Consider the following 22,949-nt stretch of genomic DNA (forward strand, 5'->3'; position numbering starts at 1 on the left):
ATCCTTGCCACCATAAATGTGGTATGCATCTCCCCACACGATCGGGATGCCCTGGAAGAGAACATCTCTGAGGCAGAGGTCCAAAAAGCCATAGAAGATGTTCGTAACGGCAAAGCGATGGGTCCCAATGGACTCCCCATTGAGCTTTTTAAACCAATGGCGATAAAAGTAGCACCCCACCTGTTGAGCTTGTATAAGGAATGCTATGAGTCGGGACTCCTCCTGGCTGATATTCACACTGCCGCTATCGTAGTCATCCACAAGCCCAACAAGCCAGCGGAAGACTGCAAATCGTATCGCCCTATCTCCCTACTCACAGTGGAAGCTAAAATTCTCGCCAAGCTCCGGCCAACCGACTCCTCCCCTACATCACTGACTTGATTCATCCAGACCAGTCTGGCTTTATGCCGGGTAGAAATACAGCTAGGAATCTGCGACTGGTGCATGGGGCATTGGGAAGACTTAGTACCATCGAGGAGGAAGCAATCCTACTGTCACTAGATGCCACCGTGGCATTTGATACCATCGAATGGGATTATCTTTTCGCTGTATTGGCTCGTATGGGGTTCGAGCCTAAGCTGATTAGATGGATCAGACTATTGTATAAGCATCCCACTCCACACGTTACCGTTAACAACCATTGTTCTGCTTCTTTCCCCCTTCGACAAGGCACGAGGCAGGGTTGCCCATTGTCCCCGCTCCTCTTCACCATGGTATTGGAGCCGCTCACAGTTGAGATCAGGGGAGATCCGGGTATGCGGGGAATTAGATGGACAAATGACCATGAGGACCGAATATCACTCTACGCGGATGACATATTGCTTTATCTGGCCTCTCTGGCACGCTCGCTGTGAAGGGTATTACACATCTTTCACATATTTGGTGCACACTCAGGGTATCGGATAAATTGGTCCAAATCCCAGATGTATGTACTTTGGGACGAGCCTCCATCTAGTCCGCAGGGCTATGACATTTCGGTTGCAACTCAAGGTTTTCGATACCTGGGTGTTTTCGTCACCTCTGATGTTAATCTCTTCTTTGAGCAGAATCTGCTGGTGCCCCTCCAGCGCTTAAGGTCAGACATTAGACACTGGCGATCCCTGCCCCTCACTCTCTTGGGACGTGTGTCCCTGTTTAAAATTCCTGCCCTGCTGTGCTTCCTTTGCGCACTGCAAAATGCTCCCAACCCTGTCCCGGACTCATATTTCTCTCAAATTGAAAGCGTAGTGCGGGGGTTGCTGTGGGAGGACCGACCACCACAAATTTCCATAAACACACTTACCATGGGATGGTATGAAGGGGGCATAGGGCTGCCAGACATACGACTCTACTATCAGGCTTCACAACTGACGGCCATCAACAGATGGGTGTTTGGCCCACATGACAATCCCAATTTTCGCACTGACCATTGGCTTATGGGGCGGGGAGGTTATGATAGGGCGCTATATACCAATCATCGTAAACTTCACCTGACTGGCCCCACGGCTCGTACGATTGAGGTGTGGCATGGAGTCACGAGAAAGCTGGGGTGGCACAACCGTCTAACTAAAGCAACTCCCCTCTGGGAACCTGACATACTGGGGCGACTCAGCATTTGCCCAGGCTTTGACAAATGGGACAAAATCGGGATCTCCACGGTGGGAGACATGTGGTTGAAGGGGAAGGTGGCCACATTTGCTGACCTCCAGGCACGTACCAACTTGCACCTTCGGAGACTTTTCAGTATCTTCAAATTAGCCACGCTATTTTCACTGTCCTACCAAAGGGTACCCCCCCTTCCTGACTCCTCCCCGCTAGAGGACCTACTGTTATTGGATCCAATGGACCGCAAAGCTATCTCCCTCACCTATAAGAAACTAGTGAATAATCGGACTGACCCGATGCGGAAATTACGGTTGCGTTGGGAAACTGACCTGGGGGATAAAGACGATGAGGAATGGAGAGATGCACTGGCCTCTCCCAGAGAGGTAGCAATCCCTATGCAACTCCGACTCATCCAACTCAAAATTCTTCACAGGGTCTATTTTGACGCCAAACTACTGTTTGGGTTGGGTAGGAGACCTGATCCACTCTGCCTCCGATGACGTAACCAAACCGGCACCTTCACACATATACTCTGGGACTGCCCATATATACAACACTATTGGGGAGAAGTTACCCGCCAACTTGCAAGGACATGTGACAAACCCCTGAAACCTTCTCCCAAACTCTGCCTCCTCAATATCTGGGAGGCTACTAACCTCTCACAGACAGAGCAGATGTGGGCCTCGATGGGTTGGACTATCGCCAAGCACAACATCACCCAAAAATAGGGGGCGGCCATGACTCCACGATTAAGTGACTGGGCGAAGGACATGGATAGCGCAATGATCGCAGAAAAAACCGCGTTCAAGGGACGGGGATGCCCGCAACAATGGGACCATAAATGTGGAAAGTGAAACAAATATAGGGGGGACATCTGTATTTCTCCTACAGTGGAATTGAGAAGGGAGAGACAAACACTAATGGCCCAGTTAGTGGATGCTATTGAAGCCTCCCCACTGGACAGCTAGAAATAATCCTGGTTCAATATATGTAATGGGACACTGTTGATATTTTTTTTTATTGTGCCAATATGACTGTAATATGCTATGTACCGATGCATTCTTGTTACCAATAAAAACAGTTAAAAATAAAAAAGCCTCAATATGAGGTGCCCATGTTGAAATTTGGTGCCATGCGAAGCAAGGAATCCTCTATCCACCCAGAGTCACCCAAAATTATGTGCGACCCCAAAGGCATACTGGCTGTCAGTATAAATATTGATTACCAGTCCCTCACTTAATTCACAATCTCGAATAAGGGCAGCTAACTCAGCAGCATGAGCCGACTGATAAGGGACCCGTGATGTGTCTACCGCCATGCGCAGTGTAGTAATAGCATAGGCTGCAGTGGTGGTGCCATCTGGAAATTTATAGCAAGAGCCATCGACATATAGTTCCCCTTGTGGGTCAGATAAGGGAACGTAAGTCAGGTCTACACGTCCTTTCGTTTCGTCTTCCATTCAGGAAATGCAATCATGTTTGTCAACTTCATCACTTTCGGAAGGGAGGGCTAGTAACATGACTGGATTCAGAGTGGCACATCTTTTGATTGTGATGTGTTTAGAAACTAATGTCAATTCATAGCCAGTAAGACGTGCACGGGTTAGGTGCTGTGCCTTCGTCTTATTCAAAAGTGTATCCACAGCTTGAGGTAACATAACTATGAGGTGAGTATCAAGTACGAGTGCAGCCGATTGTCTAATTGAAGTGGCCACAGCCGCAACCACTCTCAGAAAACTTGAGAAGGATCTTGCAACAGGATTGAGCATAGTGGAGAAATAAGCACACGGCCGTTGCTCATCCCCAAATGTTTGTGTTAGGACAGAAAGAGCACAACCAGCCATCTCATGGACGTATAACACAAATGGCTTACCATTGTTAGGTGTGCAAAGCACGGGAGCCGAACAAAGCGCAGCTTTCAATTGCTCAAAAGACTGCTGACATTCAGGTGTCCAAGGCAAGGGCTCATGCACTTCTTTAGTTGTTAATGAAAGCAAGGGTTTGATTAGTAAGGAGTTGTTAGGTATCCACTGGGGACAATAGGAAGTGATACCTATAAAAGCGCGCACATCTTTCTGAGTTTGTGGAATAGGCATTTTAACAATGGTACTGATATGCTCAGGGGTCAACTTCCTACCCTCCTTCGACAGTAGGTGACCTAAATAGGTGACCTCCTGTTGACAATACTGAAATTTAGAAAGATAAACTTTATGTCCTAGATGAGCTAAATGCAGCAACAATTTCACCGTACTATCTCTACAACCCCATTCTGTGTCAGAAGCAATGAGGAGGTCATTGACATATTGCACTAATTCTTTACCTGAGGGAAGAGAAAGGGAATCCAACTGACTCTTCAAACTTGACTATAAATACTCAGACTCTCTGTGAAGCACTGAGGAGCTCGACAGAATCTAAAACTTCTACCAACTAGTCTGAACCCAAACAAATATCTGCTATCAGTATGTGTAGGAATACTAAAGAATGCATTTTTCAAATCAATAACACAAATGAAGGTAGCAGTAGGAGGAATTATTGTCAAAAGCGTGGTGATATCAGGAACCACCGGAAACTGAGGAACCACAATTTTACTAACCTCACGCAAATCAATCACAAAACAGTAAACATCCTTATGATCATCAGGGGAACCTGGGGGTGTCCGTTTAAGAATTGAAAGAATAGGACTATTTTTTTGTTTGTTAATACTTTATTTGTTTTTGTTTAAAACAAACATGAGTCTAATTCCTTTGACATGGCAATTACAGTGACACATATTACTCAAATGACACACAGTACAATTCCAATTGTTATCAGACAGGTCATATTGGTTGGCATCCCGTTATCAGACCGCACCCCCCACCACCCCATTTCAAACATCCCAGCTCTGTACTCCCTTATAAGTGAATCATGGAGTTGCCAAACAAATGGTCTCATCACAGCATCAGTATGGAACACTTCTGATGGTTTGAAAAGACTATGCCCAACCCCGTGCCGCTATTCAGCAAGATCTTTCGCCCTCAACTGTTGGTTTTCAACTTCAGTGGATGTAGTATCTCTTTCTCTGGTGGCTATATATGTTTGGTACAACGCCCAGAAGTTCTTCGGCCAGCTACGCCATGGGAGAAGATCACTGAAATTCTCCGTTTGCGTGCTACAGTATAACATGTCACTTGACCACTGAGCTATCGTAGGGGTCGGGCCACGCAACCAACACATCGCTACCCTGCACCTTGCTAGCAGCAACCCCATAACAATCAACCTAAGGGCCCCTTTTGGTATTGATTTGGAGTAGCCCAACAGTGCCAGTGCAGGTTCCGGGGAGAGAGCCAGATCTGCCACCTGTCCCAATTCTTTAGAAACTAAGTCCCTAAATTTGGAGATCCCAGGACAAAGCCAGGCCAAGTGGAAAAAATCAGCCATCTGTTCGCTGCAGCTTTCACAATCAGCCCCATCCCTTAAGCCGTACCTACACAGTCTCTCCGGGGTGTAGTAGACCCTATTTAAATATTTAAAGTGAATCAGTCTGTGTCTACCTTTTAAAGAAATGCGCTTCGTGCTGTCGCAGCAATATTCCCACATCGCGTCGTCTACGTCCCTGTCCAGATCTCTCTGCCAAGCCAGTCGGGCTTTGGTGTAGTGGTTTTCCCTATAGGCCATAGACAGCTTGTATATTTTAGACACTATCCGGGTCTGCGTTTCAATTTTGATAACATAGGATAAGGAGGACAACTCCGGTGGTTCTGACAAGTCACTACCCAGGATATGCAACAATGCTTGTCATGTTCTGTGGAGCTGAAATTTGGTAAGGGGGGTTACTACTGAATCTCCGGTCAACAACTCTTCAAAGCTATTTGCAGTGCCCCCCTCGAACACGTTTCCAATTGTCCACACCCCTATTAAATTAAGTGCTTGTATAACCCCTTTTTCCCTGCACGGGGGCAGGCAATGACACCAATCTAGCGGTGTGAGCAGGCAGTCCAGAATGGCACCCGCCTGTAGCTTCAGAAGGTGGTGCTAAGCATGTGTTGTAGCATTCACTGAGTCTAGTATCCCCGTCCTACGATCCGCAGGCATAAACAGCAGAGCCGGCAGTGGGAGATGGGAGGCCACTACTTTCTCTATACATAAGTGGAGGGTGTCCGGCGAGCCGTGCATCCAGTGGTAAACATGCACACTTTGTGCTGCCCTGTAATATAGGTAAAAATCTGGGTCTCCCAGACCCCCAAATGGCATGGCAATGTAAGTACGTCCCATCTGACCCGCGCCTGCTTGCCGGCTCAGGCCAACTTGATCATCAATGCTGTGAGCCGCCGAAAAAAAGAGCAAGGGAGAACCAAAGGAATATTAGTGAAAAGGAACAAAAAATGGGGGAGTATCACCATTTTCATAATGGAAACTCTGCCCAACAAAGACAGTGGCAGTTGGATCCAGCCTTGTACTTCATCTTCTAATTTGCTTATTGCCTCCCTGTAGTTGTTCCTGAACACCACCTCCGAGTCCGTATGAATCTTGACACCAAGGTATCTCACCGACTCTGTTGACCACTGCAACGGGTAGTCAGGTTAGAACGTGGTCGTAGCCTGTGTGAGGGGGAATGTTATAGATTTTGGCGAATTAACACGGAGCCCAGACACCGCTCCCAATCATACCACTTTGCGCAGAATGGAGGAGAGGTTACGTTCAGGGTCCCGTACATATAGTAGCGTATCATCCGCATAGGTGGATACGATCAACTCACATTTGTGGTATTCACGGAGCGCACAGGCCAAAGGCTCAGCCATTAGCGCATACAATATCGGAGACAGAGGGCAGCCTTGTCACGTGCCCCTAGTAATGTGTATAGTATCCATCACTAGGTTGCCAATTTTGATTCTAACTGTGGATGCATTGTATAATACCCCTATCAGCTGTAAAAAGACAGTCCCCAACCCCATCCTCGTCAGGACCTGCCGCATAAAGGGTCATTCAACAGAGTCGAAGTCTTTCTCCATGTTGAGAAATACAGCTACAGCCTGTATCTCCGGCCTAGTGTGCTATATCGCACCAAACACTGTTCTCAAATTGTAAGTTAAGTTTCTACTTGATACGAAACCTGCTTGTTCCGGCGCAACCAATAGCGGGATCAAAGGGACCAGCTGGTTTGCCAAGATCTTTGCAAAAATTTTCGTATCTACATTAATTAGTGAAAGCGGACAATAGGAAGCGCACTCGTCTGGAAGTTTGCCCAGCTTCAAGATAGCGACCTGCCACACAGATATCATCAAAAAGTGTCGCTAAGTGCGGGACTAGTAAGCCCATAAACACCTTGTAAAAAGTTACTGTCAGGCTATCCACTTCTGGTGCGCTTCCCGATTTCATACCCGATAATGCCGTTGTGATTTCGTCCCTCTCTAGAGGCCGCATAAGATATTCGCGATGTGTGTTTGTTAACCATGGTAGCTTTATATGTGTTAGATAGTCGAATATTTCCGCCTCGGTGCCACTACTGCGAGTTGAATACAGCTTTGAATAAAATTGACGAAACATATCTGCTATGGCAGCTTCTTCCGTTAGCGTGTCTCCTTCAGCCGCCTTGACCTCCGCTACTATGGTTTTCTCCCGTCTCTTTTTGAGAAGTTGGGCCAATACTGCAGTCGGTCGCTCACCCTTGCTGTACGTTCAAGCTGTGGCGTATTTACCTAGGTGTTTTATTTCAACATCAGCAGCATCATGATATTCTCCTAATTGTGTTTTAAATTCCTGCGTGACAGCGTTGTCAGCTCTGACCAGGAGTTGCCCCTCCAGGCTCGCCAGTGAACCCTCCAGGTCCGCAAGTCTTTTGCGTATCAATTTAAGGACCCCAGAGGGCTTGGCCATCGTACTACCACAAATGTATACTTTGAACGCCTTCCAGACGACCTGGAAACGCCCCACCGACCCTACGTTTGTGGCAAAGAACGTTTCAATCGCTTCCGTCAGTTCCTCTTTAAAAACGGCATTTAGCAGAGAGTAAGGTGGGAACCTCCACGTAAAGGGGGGAATCATTTTCTGTAGGGGGTCTAATACAAGTAGTATCGGCGAATGATCCGAAAGCGCATGGGGAAACACCTCACAGGCCCGGGCCCTCTCCTGTAGCTGTCTGGCTGCCAGCCAATAATCTATACGGGTATGTAAATCATGGTGCACTGAGTAATGTGCATATACCCCTTTCTCTGGATATCTCTGATGCCACACATCACATAGGTCTAGCTGTACCATTGCATCTGCTACTGCTTGCGCTGCCGCCGTGACATGTCTATCTGGCCCACCTACCTATCCCTCTGTGGATTCAGGACTAAATTGAAATCACCACCCCAGAGCTGTTGCTCCTTCCCGCACAGACAAACTTTATCTGACAATGCAGTGTAAAAGCTGGGATTGTCAAAATTTGGGCCGTAAATATTAACTAGGACTAGTTCCATTCCCTTTCCCCTACATCTGGAGATCACAAATTGCCCGTCCTGGTCCGTGTCTAATGGTTCTAGTTTTAGAGTAGCCCTAGGATTCACCCATGTGAGTACTCCTCGCGCATGCGTGGTGAAACCCGCAGAGTGTATGTTGCCCTGCAGTCCCTTACTGCGGAGCATAGGACTATTAAGGGGAAGGTGTGTCTCTTGCAATAGCGCAACATCAAATTCGTGTATTGCCAAGTAGGCCAGGACCTTTTTGAGTTTCCTGTGGTAGTTGAGTCCTCGCACATTCCAAGTAAGTGCTCGAACCATGCCATTAGCTGCGGTAGTACCGGACCTACTAAGGACTGTCATGGGGGTGTGTAGTGTCTGCATCGCTCAATCTCCCACTTAGGTATATAGATTATGTGTGCACCAAACACCAAACTGATTACAACATGAAAATTGCCATACTTTTTTAGTCTCAAACCCCTCCCATCCCCCACCCACGTCAGGCATGTCCCAACTGTGCCACAAAATATTCCCGTTCGCCATCTGAACTAACAGCCACCTAAAACAGGCGAGAACTGAACAAAGAAACCCTTCCGCCTCAGTACAATACCCAGGGTGTGTGATACACTCGTGGGCGGATTTTGCCCGTCTAGTAGGATAATATAACCGAACCAGACCGGGTTCCACCTCCGCTCGCCATCTGACCAATTTAATGCATCCACTATAGAATGCCTCCGCCCCGCCTCATCATGTCTTTTCACAAAAAAGTATCATATTGGAAATCCCATTAAGAGCTGGCCACTCTGCAGGTAATTCTATAGCACAACTATTTCTATGGTGCCCTCCAAGTGACTGTTTCACATTCAAGCAAGTCCCTTCTCTTGTGATCTCACAACCCCCCATATCCTTCCCCACCGGTCTCCCCCAAAAGTAGCCAGCTTATCATGTAGTCCAGTGATCAGTCCTGATCGTTCATTCGGCCGCCAGTCGCTTCTTCCAAGGAGCTCCGCTCCAGGCAGCAACGCTTCTCTTAGGACCACTCCTTCAGAGCTTTCTGTAGAACGTTTGGATCTGAAAAAATTCTCGACTGGCCCTGCCGATTGACGCGAAGTCTTGCCGGGTACAGCATGGCGTATTCCAAATTTAGATCGCGGAGCTGGCGCTTCAGTGGCGCAAACTGTTTGTGCGCTTCCTGCATTTTGCAGCACACTTTGAAGTTACAAAACGCCATTGGTGATTGTTTATGTGCAGGAAGGGACACCTTCCTGCACATAAACAACCTTTTCCTTCAAACGCAGGCACCCTTGCACAATGGCGCGAGAGTGCCTGCGATGGCGCAAGGCAGCTGCGATTAGCAGAGGCGGAAACTCAGGGCTGCAGTCCTGCGTTTCTGAAGTGGCGGAGCACAGCGTTAAGCCAACAAGGATAACGCCGTGCTCCGTCACTTCATTGTGAATATGCACGTTTACCTCTTGCCATCTCACCTTCTGTCTGTTTCTATATCGGAACCTCTCTCTTTCTCTCTACTTACCGCCACCTCTGACTCTCTTTGCACTATGTCACCTTATGGCTTTTTTAGGTCTCAAAGTGTCATCTTTCAGTTGTTTTTTCTGTGAAATACAGTTCCGAAAGTTTGTGTGGCATCATGTTATGTTATTACTATTTTTATGGTATGCATATCACCTGGGAGGGTATCCTGGAGCCACGCACGCTAAAATGAGCGCAAAATTGGATAGTAAAATTCAAAGTAGTTATGAAAAGAGGGCTCTAAAATATGTCTTGCCCAGGGCCCCAGAAATGTTTAAGACGACACTTGGCCAAACACACTATTCTACCGGGCATTTAATTTCCTTCATCTGTAAGAAGTTAATCTTAAAAACTTTGGGGCAAGGCTGAAAGCTGCATTTCATCACCACGCGTTTTGAGATTCGCTATTCGTGCCTCAAGCCCATTACACGGTGTTATCCAGGTTGGGAGGTGCAGGCTGCCAGTTGTGATCCGCCTGGAGAGGCTGCAAGGTTATTCAGCTACCAGGCTAGAATCTAAAGACAGTCCTTGCGAGTAGAAAACAACTTTTTTTATATTTTAAATATGTTGCTTTTGTTTTATTAATATCCCTGATTACACTGATGATGTCTCAGCCCTCTCACCGTTTTGAGCCACATTGTTTTGCCGTGAATAAAAATGGCAATGACATTCTTTCTTAGTATTTATTTACAAGGTTACTAGATAACTCCATGTCACCAGGATTATGGTGCTTCACTCTTTGGTTTTAGTTTAACAATATAAGGCTTTCTGAGAGTTATAGTCCTTGTTCATTTTGGTTGCACTTAGGATGAGGAAAACAAATACTTGTGACAGTAAAGGCATGGACTGAATTAATATGTCATTGGTGACATAGTCATTTGGTAACCTTATTTATTTATAAGTAAACGTGAAAGGAAACATATGAAGTTTTTGTGGGAGTGGGGAGAGGTCAGGATTCCTAGTTTGCGGTTTTCTTTGGAGTAAGGAGCAGAAAACCGTAAGTGTGTTTGAGTGGTGGAGAGTGGGACCTCTGGTGTGTTTGTATAGTGGTGGAAAGAGCATACATTAACAGATGGTTAAATATCACCAGGACTTATGTTTCCTGTCCTCTCCTTTTTGGTGTGAACTCACATCTTTCTGGTAGTTGCAGTCTTGGTTCAGTTTGACACACTGATATAGACTCACAAAGCAGCAATTGTTAACATAATGTCCAGGACTGCAAACTTGGTGCCAAGGTGACATGGGTCATATTGGAACCAGAAGTGTGTTTGCACGAAAGGTAAACGTGTATTTAACAATGGTGCAAAAAAAAGGTTTCTTCTAAGCTGCAAAATGTATTTTTTGACACAGAATTTGCCACCTCATGCCGCAATATCCCGAGGGGTGTGAATATGTGACAAAGGAGAGGCCTATTGGCTTTGTCAATGCTTGTTGCTGTTGGTATTGTTGTTGCTTGTTGTTGTTTTCCTAACTTAGGAAGTGTAGCAATGAGTCTTTAGGCTCATAGCATGGTCTTTTCTGTCAAATACACTGGTCCAAAGCCTGCTCTCAGCTTTGATGTGCTGTGAAAGGGATGGGCGGAAACAGAATCTAGGAGGCTTGATGTGAGGCTCAATTTTGGCGTAGTTTTATTGAAATGGTATAAAGTAAAGTTTCTGAACAGAAAGGACAAGAATTTTCCTTGAGGTTTCAAACAGTCACTCTTCTCTTTTTCTTTTTTCCTCTCCGGGTATCTTCAGTCAGGTTGTCAGGATGACGTCCCCCGGAGTCTCCCAAAAGAGAAGAAAGCAGCGGTAAGTATAGCCTCCTTATATTTGGGCTTTAAGATACCCTCACCACACCAAAGTGCCGGGAGTTATAGGTGAGGAAAAGGGTGTAGGAACGTGCTGACCAAGAGACTATGTATTCGACCCAGTTTTAACTTCTCCCTCTATCTGGTTCTACCTATCCCTTAGTTTCAGGGGATTAGGCCGTGTACCCCATAAAAACAAATCAGACAAACGAAAGCAAAATATAACCTAACATGCGAGGCTTCCTAGGGTAATCAATATTCTCTAAAGTATGTCCCAGCCTCCCTCTTCGGAGGTTATGGATACTTTGGGCGTGACATGCAGGGCTCAGTTGTGCACTCTTTCAGGGCGATGTCCCCTCGTGGCCCCTCTCCACACTTGTGCCAGACCCTTGAATTTCCTCCCCCTTGCCCGAATCACCTACTGTAACTTCCGCAACTCTCTTGAGTTGCGGCGGTTTGAAGGCAATCCCTGGGTGCGTCCACCAATCTTCACACCAGTCGTCGTCTTCATCAGTATCCTCTTCCTCTTCCTTCGCGTCAGTTGGGCTCTCTCCGTCCGTCGGCTTGGCGTCTTCGTTCTCCGTGTCAGCCGGGCTCCTCCAACTCTCAGAATCTTCCGGGTTTCCTCTGCCGGCTTCCTAGGATTCCCTCTTCTTACGAGCTGACAGTACCTCCTCTTCTGCCTTCGTAGTCATCATCCATTCATCATTGTGCCACAGGGAACGCCCTTCTTCCTATGAGGAGGAGGCGGGTAGTAAGGTTAACTCCTTCCTCCCCCTTGGGTCCCCGCTGGTGACTTCGGAGAGTGGAAAACTATGGGACAGATACGGTGAGTCTCCCGCCCCAGTCTGGTCATCCCCCTCACATGTGCATAAGGGCCTCATTATGAGTTTGGCGGTGCAGAAGCAGGAACGCCCCACTCCCACACTTCCAGACCTGTGGTTGAACCGCCTGCCAGATTAGGAGTTTTCTCCTGTCTGGCGGGCGGTTCTTTGGCATTCCCATGGCATTGCCCATGAAAAAGGGCACACAATGGGAACATCAAAATCAGTACCTGCATTGCATGGACTGCTGCAGTCCATGTCATGCAGGTACTGGGGTGCATGCACACAGGGGGCACCTTAGGGTGCAGAGGCACACGGGGGTCTGTTGGGCCCCCTTTTGTTTCCTCACAAAACACACTTTTCATGGCCGTCGCACCTACATGAAAAGTGTGGCAGTGAGAAAACTTGTAATATGCTTGGCAGGCCGCAGTAGCTCCCGCAAGCATATTGTGGCCTCAAGACCTCCACGACACTACCAATCCCTGGCAGTTGCGGTGGGTCCAGGGCAGCCGACCGCTCTGATCATAAAAGGGGGGGTCGGAAGACCGCCATGCCCACAAGAGTTTAACGGTCCGTGTACCGCCAAACTCATAATGAGGCCCTAAATAAGAATGAGGAAGATTGAAGTGGGGAAGATACCAAAATGACATACTGGTAAACTTTAATACTCCTAGCTCCCCTGCTTTTTCACAGCCCTTACACGCCATACACAAATACATTATATAGTTGGGGCTAAGGGACAAGGTAGGCTTGGCTACTGTTGAGAGGATCCTAGAAATGACTGCCCTTCTTATGGCATGCATGCTGTGTGGGTGAGATTAGCCTTTACAGAATATACCAAGAGGCCTTCCTCTCTTGAAAGTAGAAACCAGCTCATTATTAAAGGTCGAGATCATAGGTGTTGTTGGACATGGAGGTCTGTAGTTGCCAATGGTTTACACATTTGTCCAAATAGGGGCCTTTCCTTCTAGTCACGATAAGGGGAACACACTCCTAAAGTAACCCCTGATCACCCCAATTGGTAGCTTGGCACGAGCAGTCAGGCTTATCTCAGAGGCAGTGTGTAAAGCATTTGCACATAACCAACATTAATACAATGAAAACACTCAAAGGGACACCACACAAATTTTAGAAAAATAACCAATATTTATTTGTGCAAACAAGACCAAAACGATAAAAGACCAACATACAGTAATCAAACAGATGCTCTTTGCATGTATACTTTTACAATGTAGTTCCTTGAAGCTGGTAGCTTCACTCGGTGCTACTGTGGTGCTGAAAACAACAGAATACAACAGTTCCGGTGGACCACGTTGGTGCAGACTGGCGTTACTGTCAGCAGACTCTTAAACAGTACCTTTGGTTCCAGCCGACCGCGTCGGTGCGGGCCAGTCGTGGCAACTGTCTCACTGCGATGTGAAATGTATCAGTGCAGCGTGCGGTGCCCTGAAGTCACGGTGCAGGTAACAGCTCAGTGACGGTCGTCTTGCGGTGTCGGTGAAACCAGGGCAGTGGTGCGGAGTGAGGTAGTGCTCATGGTGGTGCTGACAGGTCACTGTGCAAGCAACAATGCCTGTTGATGAGAGCTGGCGTCAGATGGCGGATACTGCGGTGTGGGACGAGGCGGTGTGGTGTGTTACTTATGAGCTTTGCCCCCAAACCACAGTGCAGTCACGGTTGGCAAAGTCAGCAGGCAGCAACGTTGTTGGAGAGACCAGGGTGGCAGAGTGAAGCAAGGCGATGCGGAGTGCGGTGTCCACAGGTATCGGCGGTCATTGGTGAGACTAGGGTTGCAGTGCAAAGTGCAGTGGTGCCCTTTGCAGTGCCTTCAGGACACAGAGTCTGCAGTGGTGTCGGTGTCAGCTGCTTTCCCTCTCTGTGACAACTGAAACCCACAGTTCCAGAGGCAGTAGCCAGAGATAAGTGAAGTCTTTGCTGTCCCTGAGACTTCGTGAACAGGAGGCAAGCTCTATTTCAAGCCCTTGGAGATACTCAGCGACAAGTGAAGAAAGTTCAGTCCAGTACTGTCACTGCCCAAGACAGAAGCAGCATTTGCAGGCCAACCCAACAAAGCAACAACAGAGCAACGGGACAGTACTCCTCCTCGCAGTTCTTTCAGCTCTCCTTCTTGTCAGGTTCCTTGATCCAAGCGAGGTCTAAAGTTCTGGGGTCTGTGCCCCAATATTTATACCACATTTATCTTTGTTTTCTTGGTCAGAGAGTGTCTGTGATTAGTCCAAACCAGTTTCGTCCTCTCTAGTCCAGCTTCCCAGCAGGAGGTGGAGACGGTATTGTCTAGGGCAGACCAGGCCAATTCAGGTACAAGGAAATCTCCTCCAACTACTCAAAATGCAGCCCAGGACTATTCAACCCAGTCCTGACTCATCTAGGAAAGGCAGGACACACCTCGACCACCCCAGTGGCTGGCTGAAGAGAATGCACAACCCCAGCCCCTGTCATTCCAAAGCCAGACTGTCAATCCACAGCCCAGCAGAGGCACACAGGATGGCTAAGCAAGAAAATACCTACTTTCTAAAAGTGGTATTTTCAAACACAGAATATAAAAATCACCTTTTACGAAAAGATTCATTTCTACATTCTGAGTTCAGGTTTACTAAACTTCATTTCTGCATCTTATCCCACTGGGAAGATATGCTCGCAAAATGTTACCAAGTATTCCACATTCTATCCTAAGGAACAGATAGCATTTAAACAGTAAAAAACAAATTACACTGTAGTTCACCATCAGGACATGTCACACACACACACCAGGACATTTCCTTCCTTTCACATACACTGCACCCTGTCCAAAAGGGTACCTTGGGCCTACCTTAGGGATGACTCACATGTAATAAAATGGAAGGTTAGGGTTTGGCAAGTGGGCGCATTTGCCAAGTTGACATGGCAGTAAAAACTTCGCAGGCTGTTTGTGTGGGTGGTACAATCAGTGCTGCAGGCCCAAGAGCAGCATTTGATTTACAGGCCCTAGCAATCTCAGTGCACTTTACTAAGGACCTACCAGTAAATCAAATATGCCAATCATGGAAACACCTATTCATAATCCAATTTACAATAGGAGCACTTGCACTTTAACACTGGACAACAGTGAGAAAGTGCGCTGAGACACTAAACCAGCAAAAACAGAGTCAAAACCAGGAGGTCAGAGAGCAAAAAGACAGTGGAAACACACCAAAAGATGCCAGGTCCAACACATGTCTCCTCCAGCTGAAAGTACCTCCTTGGAGTTCTATTCACTAATCAGGAAGAACAGGGATGACGTGTTCTGTGCCAGGGCTGTGTTCCACCATAAAGCCCATTGCCTGTAGGGAGAAGGACCACCTCAAGAGTTTTAGTATCTCACCCATCATTTGTATTAACCATCTTAGGGGCCTGTGGTCTGTCTGAACTCGGAAGTGAGCCCAAACAGGTAGGCACTTAGCTTCTTCATTGCCCAGGCCACAGCAAAAGCTGCTCTTTCTATGCCACTCCACCTCTGTTCCCTGGGGAGTAGTCTGCTAAGGAAGACTACCGGCTGGTCTAGGCCCTGTACGTTAAGTTCTGTGAGCACCGCTCCCACACCATGCTCCGAGGTGTCAGTCTGCACTACAAATACCTTGTAGAAGTCGGATGCCTTGGGTACGGGCGCTGTGCACATGGCTGCCTTCAGGGAATCAAAAGCTTTCTGGCAGGCATCAGTCCAGATCACCTTCCTGGGCTTCTTCCTGGAAGTCAGCTCTGTCATGAGGGCAATAATGGTGCCATAGCCCTTGACCAACCTCCTATAGTAGCCGGTGAGACCTAAAAAGGGACTCAGCTCTGTCTGGGTTTTGGGGGGCTTCCAAGCCAGAATGGTGTCAATCTTAAGCTGTAGAGGTGCCACCTGGCCGCTTCCTATCTGGTGCCCTAAGTACACCACACAGTCCTGCCCGATCTGGCACTTACTGGCCTTGACTGTGAGGCCTGCCCTTTGCAGAGCCTTCATCACTTCCAAGAGGTCCTGCGAGTGTTCTTCCCAGCTGGAACTGAAAACTGCAATGTCGTCTAGGTAGGCTGCACTGAAATCCTCCAGCCCAGCTAACACCTGGTTGACCAACCTCTGAAAGATGGCAGGGGCATTCTTCAACCCAGAGGGATCACCCAAAACTGGTAGTGCCCCTCTGGGGTTGAAAATGCTGACCTCTCCTTGGCCCCTTCAGTTGAGGGAATCTGCCAGTGCCCAGACGTCAAGTCAAACGTGCTGAGGAACTCGCAGCTCCCAACCAATCAAAGAGCTCATCAGCTCTAGGGATGGGGTATGTGTCAGTCCTGGTGACGGCATTGAGCCCACAGTAGTCCACACAGAACCACAGTACAGGAGTGGCACCAGGTGCAACATCCTTTGGGACCAAGACCACTGGGCTGGTCCAAGGACTGTTGGAGGGCTCAATCACCCCTAACACCAACATCTTAGAGACCTCCTCTTTGATTCTGGTTCTGACCCAATCAGTCAACCTGCAAATCTTGTGTTTCACAGTAGTGCTGTCACTAGTGTCCACGTCATGAGTACACCAATGAGTAACACCATGGGGTTAGGGAGAACAGCGTGGCAAACTGCCCCAACTATTGGTGACAATCACTCTGCTGCTCTGGGGTCAGTGTATGGGAGAGGATCACACCTTTAACTGACCCATCGTGGTCCTTGGTACACAGAAGGTCAGGGAGAAGTTCACTCTCCTCTTCCAGCCCATCATCTGCCACTAAGAGCATGCTCACTTTGGACCTCTCAAAGTGAGGCTTGAGTCAGATCACATGTAGGACCCCCAAAGGGTTCCTGGGAGTCTGTAAATTCACCTGGTAGGTGACACTACTTTTCCGCTACACCACCTCAAAAGGCCCAATCCACTTGTCCTGCAAGGCACAAGGTTCAACTGGGGTCACAAACCACACTTTCTGGCCAGGCTGAAACTCTACCAGAGTGGCATTCTGGTCATACCAGTCTTTCATCTCCTCCAGGCTTGCTTCCAGGTTGGCCTGAGTAAGTTTCCTGAAGTGGGAAGTTTGGTTCCTGAAGGCCAGCATGATGTTAAATACATCCTGAAGAGTTTTCCTTGGAGCTGTCTCCCAGCCTTCCTTGACCAAACTGAGGGGTTCTCTCACAGGGTGCCCATACCGAAGCTCAAAGAGGCTGAACCCTAAGGACGACTGTGGTACCTCCCTATATGCAAAGAGAAGGCATGGCAAGAGGACATTCCACCCTCACCTCATGGGTTCTGTTAGACCCTTAATCATGCCCTTCAAGGTTTGGTTAAATCTCTCCACCAAGCCATTACCTTGTGGGTGGTAAAGAGTGGTGAACTTGTAGGTCACACAGCACTCATCCCACAGGGATGTCATATAATTGGATATGAAATTGGTACCACCTCTCTGGGGAAGCCCACATGGGAAAAGATCCCCAATAAATCCTGGCCCACCACTGGCGCTGTTGTTCTGTGAGGGATGGCTCCAGGTACCGGGTGGAGTGGTTCACAAAATCCATGATCTAGCTGTTGCCCATGGCGTCTTGGGATCCAGTGGCCCCACAATATCCATCCCAACCCTTTCAAAAAGGGTTCCTACAGCTGGAAAAGGTTGGAGAGGAGCCTTGCACTTCCTCCCACTTTTACCACTTGCCTGGCAAGTCTGGCTAGATCTACAATATGCATCTGACTGCCTTCGTATTTGGGGCCAAAAGATGTGGGTGACAATCCTGTCAAAAGTCTTGCCCTGGCTCAAATGTCCTGCCAAAAGCACGTAGTGAGCCAGACCCAGTAGGAAGGTCATTAAGTAGTGGGGTACCACCAGCACACGGGCTGACCCAGGCTTAGCGACCTTAGCCTTGCTGTACAGGAGACCATTCTCCCAGTAAATCCAGTGTGATCCAGACTGATCACCAGCTGCCTGGTTTGCAGCCTGCTGCAGCAAAACCTTTAGAGAAGGGCATTCCTTCTGCTCTCTGCAGAATTCTTCCCTAGTGGGACCAACATCTTGCTGCCAATGAGTCAGCTCAGATAGTCTCCCAGTTCAGCTACCTGCTACACTATTGGTGCCGGGGCATCCCCCTCGAGGTCAGCCTCATCCCTGGGAACCTCAGGGGTGGCTTTCCCGCGCTCCCTGCCCTTTGTCTTGGCAGGTACTGGGCCACTGTTCAGGCTTCAGGTCCTTCTGATCACCCTTACCGGCTGCCATTGACCGAGTGGTCATGCATGCCCACTCTGGCAACCCAAACATCTCCAAGTGGGACCTGATCTAAATATCCTTCCACAATGAGTGCTCCAGGTTGTTACCTAGAAGACAATCTACAGGCATGGTAGGGCTCACAAACACCCTCAAGGGACCTGAGACCCTCCTCCCATTCAAAGGGAACCTGTGCCACTATGCACTGGCTCTCTGAGTTGTCCACTGCAAGTACTTGGTGGAATGCCTTCTCCGAGACCAGGTGACACCGGACTGAGGACACATTGGTTCCAGTATCACTTCACCAATTGATGGTCATCCAGGCGCTGAATTTTATAGTGTTAGCAGACACCTGGTTTCCTGGGACCATCTCACTGTCCCCTGTAAGACAACGGTCATTTCTGCGGGATCACCACCCTCCTGTGGGTATCCCTCCTCCCTAAGCGCTACACTAGCCAACACCTTGAACTGCCCACCGGTGGGTGGCTGGGCCCTCTTGACCCACCTATTAGCAGGCATAGCACTTGCAGGGGCCGCTCTATGTAGGCTTTCATGAAGAGACCCCTTGTTTCGTATCTTTTTGCGGATGGAAACCTTTACCCTGGGTAATAGTTTGGTGCCCTTTAGAGCACTCCTGTGCTTTAGCCTTTTACCCCCATTCTTCATTTCGGGATCCTGCCCACCTTTGGCTAAGTCTCCCCAATACACCTTCTTGTGGACCCTGGAACTTACCCAGCGGTGAAGTCAGTCAGCTTACTATCAGTTAAGTGCTGGTGCATGTAGGAGGTTGGCTCGGTATATAGTGCACATTTATTCAAGTGTAGCACCCTGCGCCAATCCAGACAACATTTATGGTGTTTTTAGTGGTTTAGACAACCTTAAAAAGTTCTCTAAGTGCCAACTGTGGAGAACAGCCCTCAGGCTTAGTCTAGGAGGAGTGTAAAGCAGCTTGTTTCACCAGTATCTAATCTTATAGTGCAGAATAAATGAAAAAGAACTACGCAGTGTAGTTATAAAAAATAGTTATTTATTACAGACACTCACTAACCCAATGCAATATCTCCTGCCCAGAGACATAATTAGAATACACACATTACTTTGGAAATGCGACAAGTAAATAGCACGGAAATACAGTCGGCTCCAGGGGGAGACCAAACCATATACAAAAATAGTGGAATGCGACTATCGCCTGAAGTCGCGAGTGGACTTAGAAGACTTAGAAGTGCCGGGGAACCAAGGAACTACCACAGGTAAGGACCCAACGAGGCCGTGTGCTAAGTGAATACACAACTGCGTGCTTAAGGTAAGTCAATGGGGGAGTTGCAGTTGCAATTCTTAAGAAAAAGGACCCTTCCCAGAAGACTTGGATGACACCCTGTGGCAGATGGACGGTTCGAGAGTAACCTAATCCATGGATACCCAGGAGACCAGGTTACCAGCCCCAGGGAAGCCAGGTGCATAGGTACGAAGTGACATCGGGAACCGCCGTCGACTCCAATGGAGGACTTCAAGCAAGATGCTGCTGGCAAAGAAGCTAGAGGAGTCCGGTGGAACCCAAGCCTGGATTCAAGAAGAGTATAACCTACAAGCGGAGGGGACCGAGTCTAGGTCACTTAGGAGTGACCAGGGGGCACAGGAGTTGTGTGCCCACAAATGTTGGCTATGGCAGGGGAGTTGACGGTGCCTTTGGTTCTGCAGCTACGCGGACCAGGTGACACTGAGGATGACCAGGCACAATGTACGAGCTGTCCCGCATCGGATGTCGATATCCAGTGGGTCCGTGTCGGACAGGAGTACCAACAGTCCTATGCAACGGCAGCACGTGAAGGAAGATGAAAAGTTACAATGTCGGGACCAGCAAGTTCCAAGAGACTCACCACGATCAAGTAAGTCAGGGTAGGCCCCAAGCAAGCAGGAGAGTCTACTGGAATCAAAGAAGACCCTGAACAGGGCCCGAAGAGCTCTGTAGACAAGAGTTGCCCAGCCTTAGCAACGGCCAGCCGACAGGGTGCACAGGGACTCGGTTCAGGCAGTGTCGGCGAGAGATCCTGGCCTCAGACTCAGTCTGAAGACAGTGCAGGCCTCGAAGAGGTTGTAGAACCATCACCTGTGTTAATGACCCAGTTGGAGACCAGGAACAGCAATCGGTCAGCTTGAGTTGCGGTGCCTGCGGATGCAGGGGAGTGACTCCTTCACTCTAAGGGAGATTCCTTCGGCTGTCTTTGGATGTCCACAGTACCTGGAAGGGGCCTGTTATGGAGCAGTGACTCTGACACTTCAGCGAGCTAGCAGAACGTAGAGATCAGGAGCAGACGGAGTCTTCCCAGTTGCAGTCTCAGTTCCAAGGTGAAGTCCGATCTGGTCAGTCCGATGTGGTCAGCACGACTCGGTCAGAATGTCCAGACGATTAAAGAAGATGCGGAGATTGCTCTGAATCGATTCCCACGATGAATCTAGGGTCCCACCATCAGGAAAGCCCTTAAATACCCTAAGGAAAGGGTAGGGATGATTCAGGGGTCCCTCCCAGAGGAGGGGCTGGACAGTGGGGAGGATACTCCCATGTCCTTTGTCTAGTTATGCATCAGAGCGGGAGCCATTGGCTCCCCGAACTGGTTTGAGCTGGAGTATGCAAGGAGGACATCAAATGTGCCCCTCAAGAAGTCTGAGTGGCACTGGCAAGCACCCCCACCCTGTCCAAATGCACCAAGTCTTGTCTGGGAGGTGGTCACAACTGCCTGTGACAGGATGCCTATTGTTCTGCCTTTCCCTGCTTGAGCTTGGCTCAGCAGCAGGAGGGCAGACTAATTTTGCATGTCGGCAGCAGCCCTAGCTTGCCATCCAGTTCTGGAAGACTGGTACCAGGTACACCGAGGGTTTTCCAGAAGGAGCTTTATAGTGCATGGAATCATACCTCCACACCGTGTACAGTGTGGGGGTATGATTCCAAAATGTTTGATGTGAAACATGACAGGGTTCGTTACAGCCAGTTTAGAGATGGTCATTGGGTAATGACTCATGGCCACTCTATATATCGTAATGGCTGGTTCATAGGAAACTCAGGAGAATGGACTCCGAAGGTTACAGGGGTGTCCTGCTCATGCAGGGGCACCCTCACACTTAGAATTGAGCACCCTGCCTTTAGGAATGAAAGGCCTACTAGAGGGGTGACTTAGAGGCTTTAAGTGCAGGGTTCCTTATGGGTGGCATAATACATTCTGCAGCCCACAATAGAACCCCCGGGGTGCCTAGGCCCTACGTACCTTAGTACCATATACTAGGGACTTACTAGGGTACACCAGCAGCCAATTAGGAATGTACTAAGATACTCACCATAGCCAATTGAGGGAGGAAGCACAGTGAGTGGGTTCGTGATTAGCAGGATCCCAGTCAGACTTGTCAAAAACCAGTATCACACCAGCAAAAAGTGGGGGTAACCATGAAAGCAAATCCTACTTTCCTACAGCATAGCTCTGTAAAACATAAACTATACATGTGCTCCCACACAATCAAATTGTACAGCCCCTGAAAATCTGTTACAGTGCTGCCCTTCACCCAACCATCTAGTGCCCTGCAGACAAAATCCATGCATTCCAACCATGTCTGGGAATCCGATTTCTTACTAGACCTAAACTGATCCCGGTATTAATCAGGAGTGAGAACATACCTAGTGAGAAGGGCCTCCTTCATCTCAGTGTAGGTGAGGTTGTACCCCTTACCCAAAGCCAACAAAGCGTCCCTCCCTTCTTCTGAGAAATGAGGCCACAATCCTGCCCCCCAATGCATTTCAGGGACCCCATTCATGTGTATAGCTGCTTCATAGCCCAGGAACCACCTTTGTGCGTCATCACCCTTTTAAAATTCCTTGCCTACATTCTTGGGAACGTGCAAAATCCTGTCTGAGTGCACTGAGGAATTGCTGCCACCATCTGTGCTGGATTTACTCCTTAACTCCAGCTCCTTGAGCCCACGCTCATGGTCTAAAACCATCTTCCATGATTCCATCTTGAGCCTCTCAAGCTCTATCTGATCCCTCCTAGCTTCCCTTCTGTCTTCTCGATCCTCTGGGGACAAACCACTGCTGCCTGGCCTGGAGGGACTCCGCTTTCCCAAAAGCACGTCTACACTAAGAATAGGCTCCTCCGCCTCCACACTAAGATCTTCAGAATCCCCACTGGCATGTCTGGCTGCTACCCAGGCCCTCAGCATCTTTTTTAGCTCCTCCTTCCTGGTTAGGCCTCTGACTTGAACCTTTCGGTTCTTACAAATTGCCTTCAACTCCTTGACGTTGTAGGTTTCCAACCTTTCCCCCTCAAATGCCAATTCTAGGGATGCAATTAATAATGCTGCTGTACCAGGCATGATGCAGTAGGAAGTTCAAGTTAAAAAAACAGATGGAAAGACAAAAATAGACCAAAAAGAAACAGTATTTGGTATGTAGTGGTCTGCGATATGGTAGTAGTGTACACCAATCACTGTAGGTCAAGTGCAAATGCAAGTTCTATCCTCACCACGGACAACCAATGTTAGAAATGGGGGTCTCTAGTTAGCAATGGTTTGCACCTTTGTCCAAATAGGGGCCCTTCCTTCTAGTCAGGATAAGGGGATACACTCCTAA

This window comes from Triturus cristatus, chromosome 4_2 (genome assembly GCF_964204655.1).
Source record: "Triturus cristatus chromosome 4_2, aTriCri1.1, whole genome shotgun sequence".
Lineage (NCBI taxonomy): Eukaryota > Metazoa > Chordata > Amphibia > Caudata > Salamandridae > Triturus > Triturus cristatus.